A 15,239-nucleotide genomic window follows, 5' to 3' on the forward strand; every position below is an offset into this window, starting at 1 on the left:
CCTCTCCTCAGTTGCAAACTTCAGAGGCAGGGGCTAATTTGAGCTTGGATCCCCTACGACGGTGGCCTTTTGCACTCACAGCTCAACCTCGAGAGAAGGACACGGAGGCAACACAATCTAAATCAGAGATTATAATGCAAACAGGCCTGTGGGGCTCACTAATGACTAAGGTGAGCCTGAGATGCTGCTTCAACTCTGCTTTGGAATATCAATTAGATCTCTCAGGGACATTGAGATGGAGCGAAGTGACTGGCATAGTAAGCACCTACCGCTTGTCTGTGGGCACCTCTAGCATACGCTATGCACCACAATGACTGCAGGCAAAGCAAAAAGGAAAAGAGCGAAAACAAAGTCAAGGTAGCTAAGGTGGTGTGGGCGGAGGCAAATGATGCAAAAGGGAGAATTCCGTTGTCATGTGTTTCACAAAAAAAGAGGAGCCTGTAAATTTGTTAGTGCAGCCGAATCTATTAGCCCTAGTGTCCACAGCTGTTCTCCGGAAAGTCTTCTCCAGAGATGTGTCGTATGCCGTTGTCTTCCCATCCCAGAGAACTACCCTTCCTCTGTTCTTTCTCTCTCTCTCTCTCTCTTTCTCTCTCTCTCTCTTTTCTGAACTCTCTCATCCCCTCTTTGTTACATTCTCCAGACAACACAACAAGGTACTGGTAATCAGATGCTGGCTGAGACGGGATACAGAGCATAGAGACAGACAACAGGCTGAATCTGAAATCATCTCACACCTCCGCTTGATATTGTTCAAGGAGAAAGAGTCATCAAAGGCCCTTCTCTGTACGGAGACAAAGGCAAGTACACTCAAACACACCCACATCCAGAATATTGTGGACAAAAATAATGGTAAGGCCTGCTTTCAGTGGATGTGTGAAGGTGTGGAGTGAATTATCTCTTAGAGGGTAGTGTAATGTTATCATGTCAGTAGTATGATGCAATACTTGTGCTGAGAGCAGATTAACCAGTGAAAAATCTTTTTTTAAACAATGGGTACTTGATTTCAGACAGAGGTAGACAAACTCAGGCTTCTCATGTCTGGTCTGCGACCATTTGATTTCACTGGCTTAAAAGACCACTGGTTTAGATGAACATCATATGTATACAAGCTTTCACTACTTACGTATACATTATTTCATTGTGTTATATCAAATAGCAACAAGGAACAGGAAAATGTATCTTTATCTAAAAAATCACAGATGATTCCTTTCTGCCTAAGTACAATTTTATTGGAGTTTAGTTTTTCCTACATCAGTTAAGTCTCTTGACCTCCTTTCTCTCTCTCTCTCGCGCTCGCTCTCTCTGCCTCCTCTCCCTGACAGAGTGATTGATCTGATACAGCACTGAGTCAGATTACATTATGCAGTTCTCACTGATAAGAGAATAGTGAAACAACTATTTTCTTTCCTCTTATCTCCTCTAAAAGGCTGTTTCCTTAAAGGAGAACTGGCCTCCTCGGCCAGATATAATTATTCATTTTGATCCGAGGCCTTCAGTACTGATTACATTTTATAGGCTCTGAGATATCACACTAAGGGTCAGCAGCAAGACTATTGGTCTTTTTTTTCCTGAAGGAAAAAAAATTCAAAATATCACATGAAACCAAGTTAGGACAGAATTTCCTCAGAAATGGGAAGCATCTTAATCATTTCGGTCAGGTGTTGAATGTGGAGCTTCTTCCTGAAATTCCACTCTAAAACCTTGTCTTGTTTGAAGTCAGGGGTTAGGACTGTAAGTGTGGGAATTTAAGGTTGATCACAGCCTCACACCTTTTGGGAAGAACACGGATTCTTATCCTGCCTTTTCCTTGAGGGGTTGAAGTCGTCTTAGGTTTATTATTCAAAATAATTACAGCATAGATGAAGTTTGCCCCCAATATGAGCCACTACTGAGATTATCTATGATGTGCAGTGAAATTACTGCATAATAGGAAAATCCAATTTCACATTGATTTAAGACCCAAAACAAGAACATGTGGAATCAATCTTAAACCAATAGATGCTGGATAGTCCCAACAAGATGACAGAATATCCCTGTTACACATGCTGCAGTCAGAGGCCAATGCCTAAGTGTGTGTGCTTTTTAAACCTTTATTTATCCTGGGAGAGGTGGGCTGAGAACATGTGCTCTGTTGCAATAACGCCCTACTTCACAGTCACAAGCAGTCATACTGAAAAGCTCTACAGTCCAAACACAGTATTCTACTGTTAGCCCCTGTGCATCTACACTAAAGTGTCTGGTGCCTTGCTCCAGAGCACAATAGTTGAAACAAGCTGTGCAATAAATATTTCACATAATTACGCTACCTTGGCCCAGTGGAAAGGCAGAGTATTTCTGTAATGTATGCTGCTATGTGGGGTCAATGCCAAAGTGCTTCAGAGAAAAGAAAAAGAGTGAGAGTGCTGTGCACTGCAGATGCCAAGCCAAAAAAACAACTGGAATATTTGCTCTGGGCTGCCTGATTTAGTGTTCTGGCATTTTGGATGGGCAGGTTAAAACACTTCCCAGGCATTTCCTGATAATCGCAATGTAAGCAGATACACATTGGCAAATAAACCTATGCACATGACCTGATAGAGATGTCATGCTCTCTCTTCTCTCTCTTGTCTTCCACTGTGTAGGATGCAAGGAAAACTCCCATTTATTAATTGTCTCTAACTTATATTAAAACTGGATCAAAGGATTTTCAGTAATAAATGCTTACAGAATTAGTTAGGTGGGGTAGTCTAAACAATGTTAGAGAAGTTGTGAATTGCAGTGAAGTATGAAATTATAATGTTCTCATGGTATTTTTAACCAAGGTAATACATCTAATTCATCTAATAACTTGCCAATACCTCCTGTATCCACAACACGGTCTTATGGCAGTTTATGAAATGGTCACATTGTTTTTAATATATTGATTCATGTACACAGACATGTTTATCTAGTCTTTTTTGTGCACCGGGACATAATCTGCGGTCTCTGGGGGACTCAACAACTAGGAAATTAAACACCACCTTTGGGAGACGCGCAACAACAATGGGACGGTTGTGTTTAGGAAAAGAACGACGAGGAGAGTCCTGTCTTGTTTGACCCATCCGCCACCCAACCAACCTCCCTGCGTGGATTTTTGGCGTTTCATACTACTCATTACCAGTAGTAGTGCTGTGATCACAAAAAATGTTTCCCATAAAAATACTGTACATTAGTTTAAAATTTGTGCTCACCATCCCGAAAAAAACATGAACGTGTCCGTGTACAAAAATTAATAGATTAAATAAAGGGACCATTTCACGATATGCATCTACATGTATAGCTTTAGAAAAAAATGATGGAGAAAGAGGATGTAAATAACATGCTTGGCCTAATGGTCAGTGTGTAATGGCCTTACATGGTTGCTTGTTTCAACCTATTACTGGTGCAGTGGAATGCACCTCAACTTTGCCTTGTAGCCAAATCTAAACTGACAAGGACATCAACAAATTACTGCCCCCTTGTGGGTCTATTTATGGGCATATTCACGTCTTCAAGTCTTCCATAAATGTTTGACACAGCAAAGTTGTCAGAATAACAATGATTTCGACCATTTTCACAGAGCAGTCTAGGAGCTTTTATTGGTACCCAAAATCGTTAGCTTAGACCTGTCAACGCACTTCCCCTCATAATCCTTTCACACATTTATTTATCTTGTTTGTGTCAACTGTAGTCATGGATAGCGAAATCCTCTTTGTTATCAAAAAGATAATCTCAAATAAGTGATAGAATAACTAGCATTATTCTCACTTTGAATTCCTGATAATGCAATGTCTTATCTGACGCAAGATATAACAAATTGCTCTGTATGTATGAGGACAATAAGCCCACATTTTGCTTTTCTCTGTGAAAGATAAGCACATAGCTATGATAAGGTGATAGCATGCTTCCTACTGTGGCCCTTTTGAGGGTGAGGGTGACTATACACTGTTTGTGTCACTGCACCCTCTGATTTTATGATAGCTCCTAAATGTAGTTTACAGTATATTACTGTATATTACTTCGGCATGCGGGCGGTTGACTACTTTAGCAGTTGTCAACACCCTTCTGTTTCTAGTTTTATTGTGTATGAGCTTCCCTTGGCAGGCATAATAGCCCTGGAATGCTAACTTGGGATCTGCTTTGGCAGACCTTTCTTCTCTTGTTAACTATGTTGAGTCCAGGACTGAATTAAAAAGAAGTTTAAGTACTATTTTTTTTGAAAGCTAGGCCAGCTCTATCAAAGTAACAAGAAAGGCTCACATGATTCACATCAGGATGAATTATTTTGTGCAATTTGCATTTTAGAGCTCTTAGACAAGGCCCAATGGTTTAATGATAAACACGAACTGTGGACTTTATGGTCCAGGATTTCAGTTGCTAAAACAGAAAAAGATATTAAAACTTGAACATTTCCAGTAAATATGACCAACTGCAAGTGTTTGTTGCAAAATCAGGATCTTCAGTGTGCCCTTTGGAGGAGGTGGGGAGCTTTAATCAAATAATAAATATACATAAAAAAGAATCAATGACAGGAACAACTCATTATTCTTGTCATGGTGCACTTCTCGGGTTTTATCAAGCTGCAACCTCCCACCCCTATTTTCCAATACCATACCTCTCAACCCATTCAGCCTAAGCGGCTGGATTCTCCTCTTCTTGCCAGATAAGCAGACTGCCCTTTCTTAACTGGGGAAATGCGAGAATAAGAATGCAGGATTTGTCCTCTACGTAAAAAACAACAGTGAAAAACAGGACCCTGGCTCCTTGTCCTGCAGCCGAAAATGTCATCCTGGCCCGGCAATAAATCACATGGGGTTGTAATGTGTTTACTTATTACAGTGAGGTGCATCGCTGTCATCCACACTCTTATTTACTCCCCTGGCCCTCTGCACGTCCCCTAAACACACTTTCATTTCTGCTATATTGCTCTCCTGTTCTTTTACCTCACCTTTCCTCTCTTTTTGTCTCTCTAATTCATTGCAAAAGGTACATGTGAATCAATCCTTACACACATATAATCCCAAGCATTTGTTTGAAATCTCACACAGCACAATACACAGTAGCAAATTATTACAAACACCAGCCACTAAAATGCAAAGCCTATACCTACAATTTCCCAACGACAATTTGCTGCCATTAAAAATGGTGCAGTCGCTGTGTAAGTGTCTTAACAAATTGGCATCAGATACCAAAACCAATTTACTATAGAGAGACAATAAGGCTAGCTAAATCTGGAGAAAGAAGCCAAGTCAGAGGAACACACGACTGAATTGGTAGTAATAAGCACAAAGCCACATTTTCAAAAGAGCAAAATCTATTGAAACATAATTTTGTTTCACAGATCAATGTTAGTTAGAGGTGATGTCATTGAATATCAAAAAGACTCGTATAACATCACTGGCAGTTTCCTCAGTCTCTCAGTCCAACTGTACTTGTATACCACAATGCCTTTTGTAAAATAGTAACTTATGCCCTTTCCTGTTCAGCTGCCTTTATGCAAGGCATCTACCCTCCTCTTGCATCACCAAAGGTGGTCAGTGGTCAATACTAAGGGAGGCAGGTTTGGACAAGGCTGCTGTAAGATGTGAGCGTTTCTGGGTTTGTAAAAGTAGCGCCAGTGGTGCTTCGCAAATTCTTTCCCAGTGTAAGAAAAGACAAAAAAACTGCATCGTTCTTTTCTGTTTACTCCAAAGAAGTTCCCAGGGGTTAATGTGGGGCAGAGAAAGGAAGGGCGACATGTAAGTGGCAGTAGTTTGATAAGAGCAACAGCAGGCAATTACAGTTCAGCAGCTCACCAGAGAATTGGAGGCTCTAACCTGTGGTTGGGACAGAGCCATCACTAAATCTTTGGTGACACAATTCTGCCTGATCTGTGATTTGATGTTTTTTGCTATTACCTTCAAATTGTCCCAACTCAAAATATAGGTCTGGTTTACACCAGTGTTTCCAAAACACCGTAGCAAACCCAGTACTCAAGTCTAGCTGGGGCATACTTTCTATTATATGATTTCTAACTTGCTACTACAGGGACTCTGGTAACACACACACACACACACACACACACACACACACCATATATATATATATACATATCTTCAATTTCTTTCATTAAAATATTCCACATAGATATATATGCCAAGATAAATCTGGAAGTGCAATCAGCACACTTTTCAATTTAATGGCATTTAATCTTCCATACTCTAAGACTCATAGAGGGACTTGTATACACCCAAGTGAATATTAGGAATATATAGGTTACATAGCTCATTTAATCTTAGATTAGTCATGCCTGTTGTTTCTAAAAGATGCCGCAATACTGAGTGAACATACCATTTTAATATATTTGGGATTTTGCATTTAGTAAATAACACAAAAAATATGTCCCTTTCTGTTCCATTTTACACTATGGGTACAATGAAAGCTTAGCTATAAAAACCTATATCCATGGCAGCTTTCACTCTTCATATATGTGGAATTGTAACCTATCTTCTGATGTTATATTGGAGAACAGGTCAGTAGCCCATTCCTGACAGGATGTTGGCCATCAAACCCCAAATATGTGTATCTGCATTCATCTGTGGTCAGAAATGATTCTGTTCTTTGAAAGTTAGGACTTTAAGAACAGCTGAGGCCTCCTGGGTATTTGAAGAGCAGCGGCAGACCTGTGCAACTCTATGGGGTCAACATGGATTAATTGGCAGCCTGCTGAAAAGCATTGCATTAGTATCTGGGTCCACATACCCTGAAGGGTGGGGTGAAAGGGAAGGGGCAGGAGGGAATAAGGGGTGTGTGTGTGTGTGTGTGTGTGTGTGTGTGTGTGTGTGTGTGTGTGTGTGTGTGTGTGTGTGTGTGTGTATGGGTGGGAGGACGGGGGGGGGCACTCTAATTACTGAAACAGTTTCCTTTAGGGAGTTTTTTTGTTTCTGATAAGCAAGAAAAAATTAGGTAATGGTTGTGCACAAAGCTGTGTAAGAAATTACTGTAAAACTGATGATTTATGTTTTTTGGGTATAGTTTAAATCACCTTTGACTATAAAGAGTAAGAAAACTAAAATGATACCTATTTGTGTGCTGCTAATTTACTGGTTTTGTTGATAACAGTAAATACAGCAACAGATGAATTATGGTTGCTGCAGTCATTTACTTATAAAATCCTGAACACAATAATTCAGTCTTTCCCTTTGCAGAAGGTTTACTTTAAGAAGGTTGTACAGAATGAGTGAACTTATGAAATAATAGAATGCTTAACTCAGCGAGGCGCTCAAACTTCAATATGTGCAATTAAAGCAAGGCAACACTAATTTTTCAATCCAGTCATGCCTATCAAATTCATCATGCCCTTTTCTATTTTCAACACATTTCATAATATACGTCTTTTTACACGCATATAAAACAGATGGGTCAGCAGTTTCTATTTGTGTACCTTTCCTGTCCAATGCTTGGCGTTTCCAGATTATGATGTAGTGCTGCCAGCAGATGAGCGATTGGAGAAGTGGAAGAGAGACCTTAGCACTTGTTCGATGGTTACATTGCGTGTGTCAGCAAGATACCACAAATGCCCAGTACACACAAACCTGTCTTTTAGACGATGCCTTGTCAAGAGGAAGGTCAGATTGATGTGGAAGGTAGACAAATTACACATCACCACTAACAAAGGAGCCGGAAAGCAGGAGAACCACACTGCAAGTCCCCGAGCATGGATTTGTCTCACATGAATAATGATACCGATGGTGGATCATACATGTCATTAGTGTTCAAAAGTCTGGAATCCCTGTAGGGACTTTTAGTTTTCCTCGTGCCCGTTCCCCTGGGTGGTCATTAGAGGTGGTTAAACTCCCTCTACCTATCCACCAGTAGATGGCGTGGGCGATCTGACTGTTCTGCCAGAGGTAGTGGCTAAAGATGGAGGCCCTTTGCCATCTTTATAAGGATGTTACTGAGTTACATAAGAGTGCAGTATCTCTCAGCAGGCTCTCCATAAGAAATTATGCGTAAGATCTCAACCCAAACTCCCTGCTTTATTTCTTTTTGTTACTGCGCAAAGCAGAGAGCCACCAAAATGTATTTTTCCTTCCCTCCAGAGTGATAGAGAAATCCTGCTTTGATCACTGACCTAATTAATGAAGCAATTGATGAATGTAAATACCACATTAGTTATGCAAATGATCAAACCACAGAAAAAAAAAAAAATTGCCCCCGTTAGGAAGTTCTGAGAGCGCAGAAATTATGAATGCATGAGACAAGATCTTATTCAAGATAAATTAAAAAAATACAGAAAAACATAAATCAAGACGTGGATTAGAGACTGTGGCAGAGGGGTGTTAGGTTAAGAGTGATCTGCATGAGGATGCATCATGAGGGGCTTTGCCCTTACTATCCCTTCCTTTTTCTAACTGTGTAATGAATCCACTTTGTTTAAGCAATCTGTGACATTTTCAGCCCTGTATTATTGTAAAACATTTGTGCTGTGGGCACTCATGACAGACTGGACAGTTAGTGTTGCTGACTTTCGAGCCCAACTGAGTGCAAGGATTGCTGCGCACACTGTACGGTACTTTATGTATATACAAGTGATTTTACTGTTGGCTAACATTTTGGGAACGGACAATCCAACACCTGTGCCCACTTAAAAACTGGCCAAGTGTGTGGTGTTATTTTTTATATGTATGTGTGAACAGCTGAGCAACACTACAAATTATTTTGAACAATTTAATTGTTTTTACTATAAAATTCTGAGATGTTGGCATTTAGGGATTTGAATAAAGTAGGAGTAGTTTTAGTTGGGATCATTGAAAACTGCTATTATTTTTAAATATGTGCTCTATTGTATTGTAGATTTTCAGTCTGTGATTAGTACAGGTGTATAAATCCAGCATGGTGAATCATGGTTCATTGTTTTGAGCGGTGGGGTGAAGTTAAGGTCAATCCACTCTTGATACAAACGTTAATAGCTAAATATGTGATGTTGATGGTGTTTGGGCTGTTGAATCCCATCCACTCAGACAGAGTGGAAGGATTTATTCCAGATGATGGAGTGATTTGTGACAACGCTTCACTAAGCTGGATGGTCTCTTGTTTCAGGTTTTCACTGCTAGGTCATGATATGCCAGAGGAAGTCAAATAACGTACCATAACGGATGGCAATAAATGTGTGACTGGAAGGTTGCTGGGCAAAAAATCTTCACCAGCACTACAATCTTGTCGTTGAAAGTGAATGAATAATCCCTTCTTCCTAACCCCAACAGCTTAAGTGGAGCTATTTAGAGACCTGCAGTTGAAGACTGTGGTCTTACTGGGCAGCTCTAACACATGAATGAGCAGTGAGTGTAAAGTAGGGCGTTACTACAGAAGGGAACACATACACAGGAAAATTCTCTGAACAATTAACTGTAATTATTAGGGAAAATGTGAGGTATATATGTATATAATCTCCCCTTTAACCCTCTTGTTAAAATCAGACAATTGTTTACTGAAGGAAGCTTTTTACAAATTAAGGAAAGGAAGCTTCATGGGCCATGATGTGAGGAAAAATAATGATAAAACCAGAAAGGCTTAAAAAAAAGTTCAGCTTTCTAAAATTACCTGAATTATTCCAGCTGTCTACACTGGAGACTCCAGGGATTAAGAGACTTGTGCTGCAAATGCAGCCAAACTGCCCTTCAGCTTTACCAGAGCATACAGACAGAAAGATTGAGAGAGCATGAGAGAGACAGAATGATGCTCGTTGTCACCACTGTAGAACTTTCAATTCTTGTATGAACACACGCAGACTCATGGCCACGTGAACGCTTCCTTTACAAACACATTCCAATCTCTGTATAAACATGTTCATCTTAAACCTTTTAGCAAAGATCTCCTCACTCCCCCTATGACGATGTACAGAGTTTCCAGGGTTATCAAAGTAATACAGGAACTCCCGTGCCTGGAGGTGCAGCCATTAATGCCATTATCTAGGCAGATTTGCATGAGTAAGTGAGGTAGCTTTCTTGTGTAGCTAAGGAGCTTTGCAGGAGGATCTGACCTGAGGCCAGGAAACTGAGACACGAGCGATCTACCCGCCTGCTAAGTCAAGGCCTAAAGGCTTACTCCCCCTATATGCCCTACGCTGTGGTCGTCAAGAGGCAGTAATCATCTTGTTTTTCCAGATAGCTGGAGATAAAAAATAAAAACGACATTATTAATTGTTACCATGCCGTCTACAGTTATGTCTGTGACTAAAAATGAATTGTTTTAAATCACATAATGATTTTGTTTTCGAGTTGCATCAATAAGTTTAACAATGGATCAAATGACTATTTGTAACGTAAAAGAGGTTCCTTGTAGTGACAAGTTATCCAACTTGTGTCACTACAAACTGGCTCTGGATTTTATGTTTTGTGCCTTTCTTATGTCACAATGAATACATGTCAGTAAAAATTGACATTTGAAAATAAGCACTGAGGTGGCAGTAGCTCAATCCTTAGGAGTTGGGTTGGGAACCGGAGGCTCACCAGTTCAAGTCACAGTCAGACAAAAATACAGAGAGATGAATGGCAGCAGGGGAGATGCCAGTTCAGCTCCTAGTCACTGCCAGGTGCTCTTGTGCAAGGCACCGTACCCCCAATCGCTCAGGGCGCTGCAGCACTGGACTGTAATTTCCCCTCTGGGGATCAATAAACAGTATAAATTATAGATAAAGTTTAATTAACAAGTATAGTGTTGCAGCATTTTAAAGTTTTACAAAGTTTTCATGGACCCTTGTGTAAGACGCTTTTTTACTGATTACTCTTTTTTTGCTGATTACTTCTGACAGTAAGAGACAACAAAGGACGTCTACTGAAAACTACTCATGATGCCTTAGGCTGTTTTACTTGGTCACGTAACCCAAGAGTGGACTAGGACCTAGCTTCCAGTATTTTAAAGGTTTTTAGAGGGTTTTTAGCCCTCCATGGATAACTGTTTTCTTTTCAGGATGCTATGGAATTGCCTGTACTCTCTCCTAAACTTTGTCAGTGTCCTGATTCTTTAATGACTAAAAATAATCAAAGCAACAAAATGAATGTGCTTCACTCAGCCATTCCAAAGTTAACAGGGGCTCATGACTTTAACTAACTTCATCAAGAAGGGCTATGACTTAATTAAACCATGCAAACAATGTCACGGACCACAGGGGCTGGCACTGCTTCCTTGCCAACATTCAAAATGTGAGAGAAATGCCATTACCTCAAGTTACTTGAGGAACTCACATTGCTTCTGGCTATGATCCTTGAGCAGACAATAATATGTATTGGCCAGTAATTAGGCACTTTGTATTCATTTAGTACCATACATTTGTAAAAGTAAAATGTAATGCAATACAGATCAAACTAATTCAAAAGTATTTTCCCTCATGTATCATAGCAGCAGCATAACACTGGATAATTTATTGACTGGAGACTTTATCATTATAACTTTTTAAGTCAATCACTAAAGTTTGTCAGTATAACTTGAATTAAACCTGTTGACTTCTGGCTTCACCCCCACAGGACTTAGTTATATGGTTATAGGCCATTATCGACTGATCATTAGAACCAGTTCAGCAACGTGGAAAATGGGATGTTCAGCATTTGTAGATACAGGTTTGTGAAGCAGACTGCATTAGCCCTCGTAGAGTAGTAAGAAAACTCAGAGGTTGCTTAATTAAAAGAAGCCGGCATCTGTTCAGTGAGCGATTAAATATGAGAGGCATTAACGTGTGGTATTTAAACTGGCACTCTCTAAATTTTGGCACTTTGGTTTCTTTAACAGATGATTTAGCAAACAGCTGTTGGTTTTGTGAAATGAGAAAGAGTTTCCATCACTCTGCCAAGCCACTTTGTTAAGATGCTATTTTCTACGCTTCAGGTGCTTGTAGCCCATAAGTCTTGCTTGGCAGTGATGAGTGGTTAAGGAGTTGGTTCTGGGGTCAGCCTGGATGACCTGAGAAGCAATTGTCAGGCACTGGACTGCGACATAATTTCATAATCCATCACCATCTCATAGTGATTTGCACTGCAAAATCTGTTTTACTGTTTGCCAGTTTTTAGAACACAATAAAAAGCTAAAAGTGCTCATATTGGTTTTTGGCTTCTTCCCTTTCATTTACTGTATTATATGTATCTCTTTTGTGCATGTTATAGATTTACAAAGGGAAAAAGCCCAAAGTCCACCCCAAAGGGACGTACCATCTTCAACAGAAAACACAGTTTACAAACTGTTCCAAATAGCTCTATTGTAATCCAGCCTTTACTTCTGTGACAAACATGAGTAAACTTTGTTACACACATTACAAGGCTCACCTAGCTGCTGGCGTGGCACGCCCTCATTTTCTCCTTCTGACTGGGTAATAGTCTTTACCTAGCTACTGTGCATGTGCGACTCCCAACAAAGATGGGAGAAAAGTGAGATGCTGTAGCTAAAACAGAGAGCTCAACAACACATAGGGTGGAAAGAGGATCTGCAGCAATGTGCAAAAAATATATGGTGTTTTTTGAAAATAAAACCATGTAAACCTATTCAGGCACAACCTCTAAATACAATTAAGAACCTGAAAGCAGCCAACATACGGTGCAGCTTAAAAAAGTTAAGTAAAATAAAAAAAAAAAAAAAAAATAATGATGCTATTATTTATAAAAAATATTTTTAATTGATCTATTCCATTGTGCTTGAGTGTATAAGAAGTGGGAGGTCAACCAATGACCTTTGACTGATCATCCTTTATCAGATAATATGGCCAAACCTTTAACTTATGGCACCACAAAAGACGGTTACACAAGAAACCTATATCTAACGCATAGATGAGGCACAATGATTGGTTAAATATGCAGCACAGTGTGAGTTTGGGAAGACTGCATGTGCTTTGCTATACTGTACATGTCTGCATCATGATATAGAAAAAAGAGAGAAAAGTACAATGCTTATTCCAACCACAAACCTCTAGTTTTCAAAACTGAACTTGTAAAACAGTGGTCACAGTTATTCAAGCAGGTTTCACATTTAATCGTTAGCTATCATCATCTATGTGTTATAGCCCAATAAGTGCATGTAAATGGCATTTGCCTACTTTATCCTCAACTAGCCCAGGTCAGCCCAGGGCGTGAGCCTTCAGAGCAGAGCAGCTCATCCTTTTCTTGATGTACCATGATTTACTTATGGCCACAGTAAAGGACAGTCACCACAGAGCCTGCTGGCTATGCTCCAAAATGCCAGGGAGAACAGAGGATATAATGAATAGGTGGGATGCTGTGACAGATGGTGACTGGAGGTCAGAAGCAGAATAGCAGTAGTGTGCTTCACTGAGTCTCAGAGATATCATATACCAATTCACAAAGGCACACATGAAAAAAAGCGAATGTTGTGGCATGGCAAGGAATGAAATTAAAGAATACACTCAAAAGCTTTACTTTGTTTTGAAATCTTTAAAGGAAGTGTTTACCCAGAAATAGTAACTGGTACAGTAGGGAAGAGTTAGACGAGACCTTCTATCACAACAGAAGTATCCCGTGACATTTATGCAAAATAGTCCAGGTTTGTAAAGTCTGATCTCCACATGAAAAAGTTAAATATATGTTTATTATGTATTATTTATGTACCAAATTCTAATATACAGTTTATCTTACAATAAACTAGCATAAGAGTATTGCTTCATTTTCTTCTCGCAATTTCATACATCTGAGTTTCAATACAACTCATTAAATGAATAAAGATATATAAATTAATATTAGTAATAAATGGATCAGTAATACATAAGTAAAATAAACAAAAGCTTATGGAGCCATTATTGTAGCAAAAGTATTTGCAAATGAGTGTAGAGATGTGTGCATTGGATCTCAATCTGTGTTCGTAGTAGACTTGCAAATCTTGTTAGTGTATTTTTTTGCATCTTTAAAAATTCTTAATACTATTTAGCATTAGAATTATGAAGCCCACTGTAACTTCTCATGGGGGATGGCCGTAAAACATAAAATAAAAAAAGACAAAAATGACTTAAACTTCAAAGAATGTATTGATTTTAAATATTAGTATTAGTCTTTATTATTTACCGTAATAGTCCGAATGCCATTGACTGGCCATATTGAGGACAGCAAAAGTGGGAGTGTAAAGCAAAAGACAACAAGTGTATGCCTAGAGCATCCACCTGTGCTGAAGCACCTCTCAGTAAAAGCCTGTCTGCTGTTCTATCCAGACTATGTTTCGAGTGATTTTTATTAATTCTCTCTGTCAGCCCGGCTCATCCCGCTCACGACTCAGCTGCAAGCCGACAATGTGGAGAATCTTGTCACCTGCCCCTTGCCAGGTACTGAGCCGTCTGCTGGTTACGAAAGATTGCCCTTGACTGCATCAACAATGCACCATTCCTGATTATTTAAAAACACATCACAGACTATTCTCATTTTTATGTGCTTCACCAGACTCTATTTTACTTTTTCTATTTTACATAGGTGTAACTGATTTGCTACTAGCCTGGTCCCTGAGTTACATTTCTTTTCTTTTTTTTCAAATTGACTGACTTGGGGAGTTCAAGCAAGTCAGATCATTTGTAAGGAAAACTATAGATGGTTACATTATCACCGTGTCAAATTAAAACAGATCAGTATATTAATATTCTCAGCAGACAATTACGGTTTCACAGTTGCCCTAAACTTTCTCTATTCATCTTTCATTCTCGTTGGTGCAGCTCAGAAGAAGGAGGTCGGGGTGTATAGCAACGCTGTTTGTTTCTTGTTTCCAACTGACAGTCAGCTTTGGTGGTTTTTACCAATAATCGTTAACTTATCTTAACTTTTTGGTTGTTATTATAACTATGACAACGGAAGTTATGGTACCTTAACCTTAAAGATCCCAAATTATGGGTGGATGCTTGATCACACCTGGTTTGTGTGAATACACTTCACGTCCGTCAATGCAGCCGAAGACTGACTGTAACGTAGCATAGTGGCCGTTTCTACCATGATCCGAAATTGTAGAGAAATTATTAAGATTAGCAACCAATATGCTATGTAAAATATAAACACTGCAGCAACGTCTGTTGACTGGTGTTGAAGCCCAAGTGTTTACTCCTGCGCAGTATGCTCGTGTTGACGTTGACACACGTGTATCAGGTGCGTCTGCCCATATTGTACTCATTTTTAGGTTCATACTTCTATTTTGGGTTTCTAATAGAACATGTTTATGCTTTAATAATTAGTCATGTTAACCCACAACATGAGGTATCCCTTTACCTAACAAGGTACGTATTTTGC

This window comes from Etheostoma spectabile, chromosome 1 (genome assembly GCF_008692095.1).
Source record: "Etheostoma spectabile isolate EspeVRDwgs_2016 chromosome 1, UIUC_Espe_1.0, whole genome shotgun sequence".
NCBI lineage: Eukaryota > Metazoa > Chordata > Actinopteri > Perciformes > Percidae > Etheostoma > Etheostoma spectabile.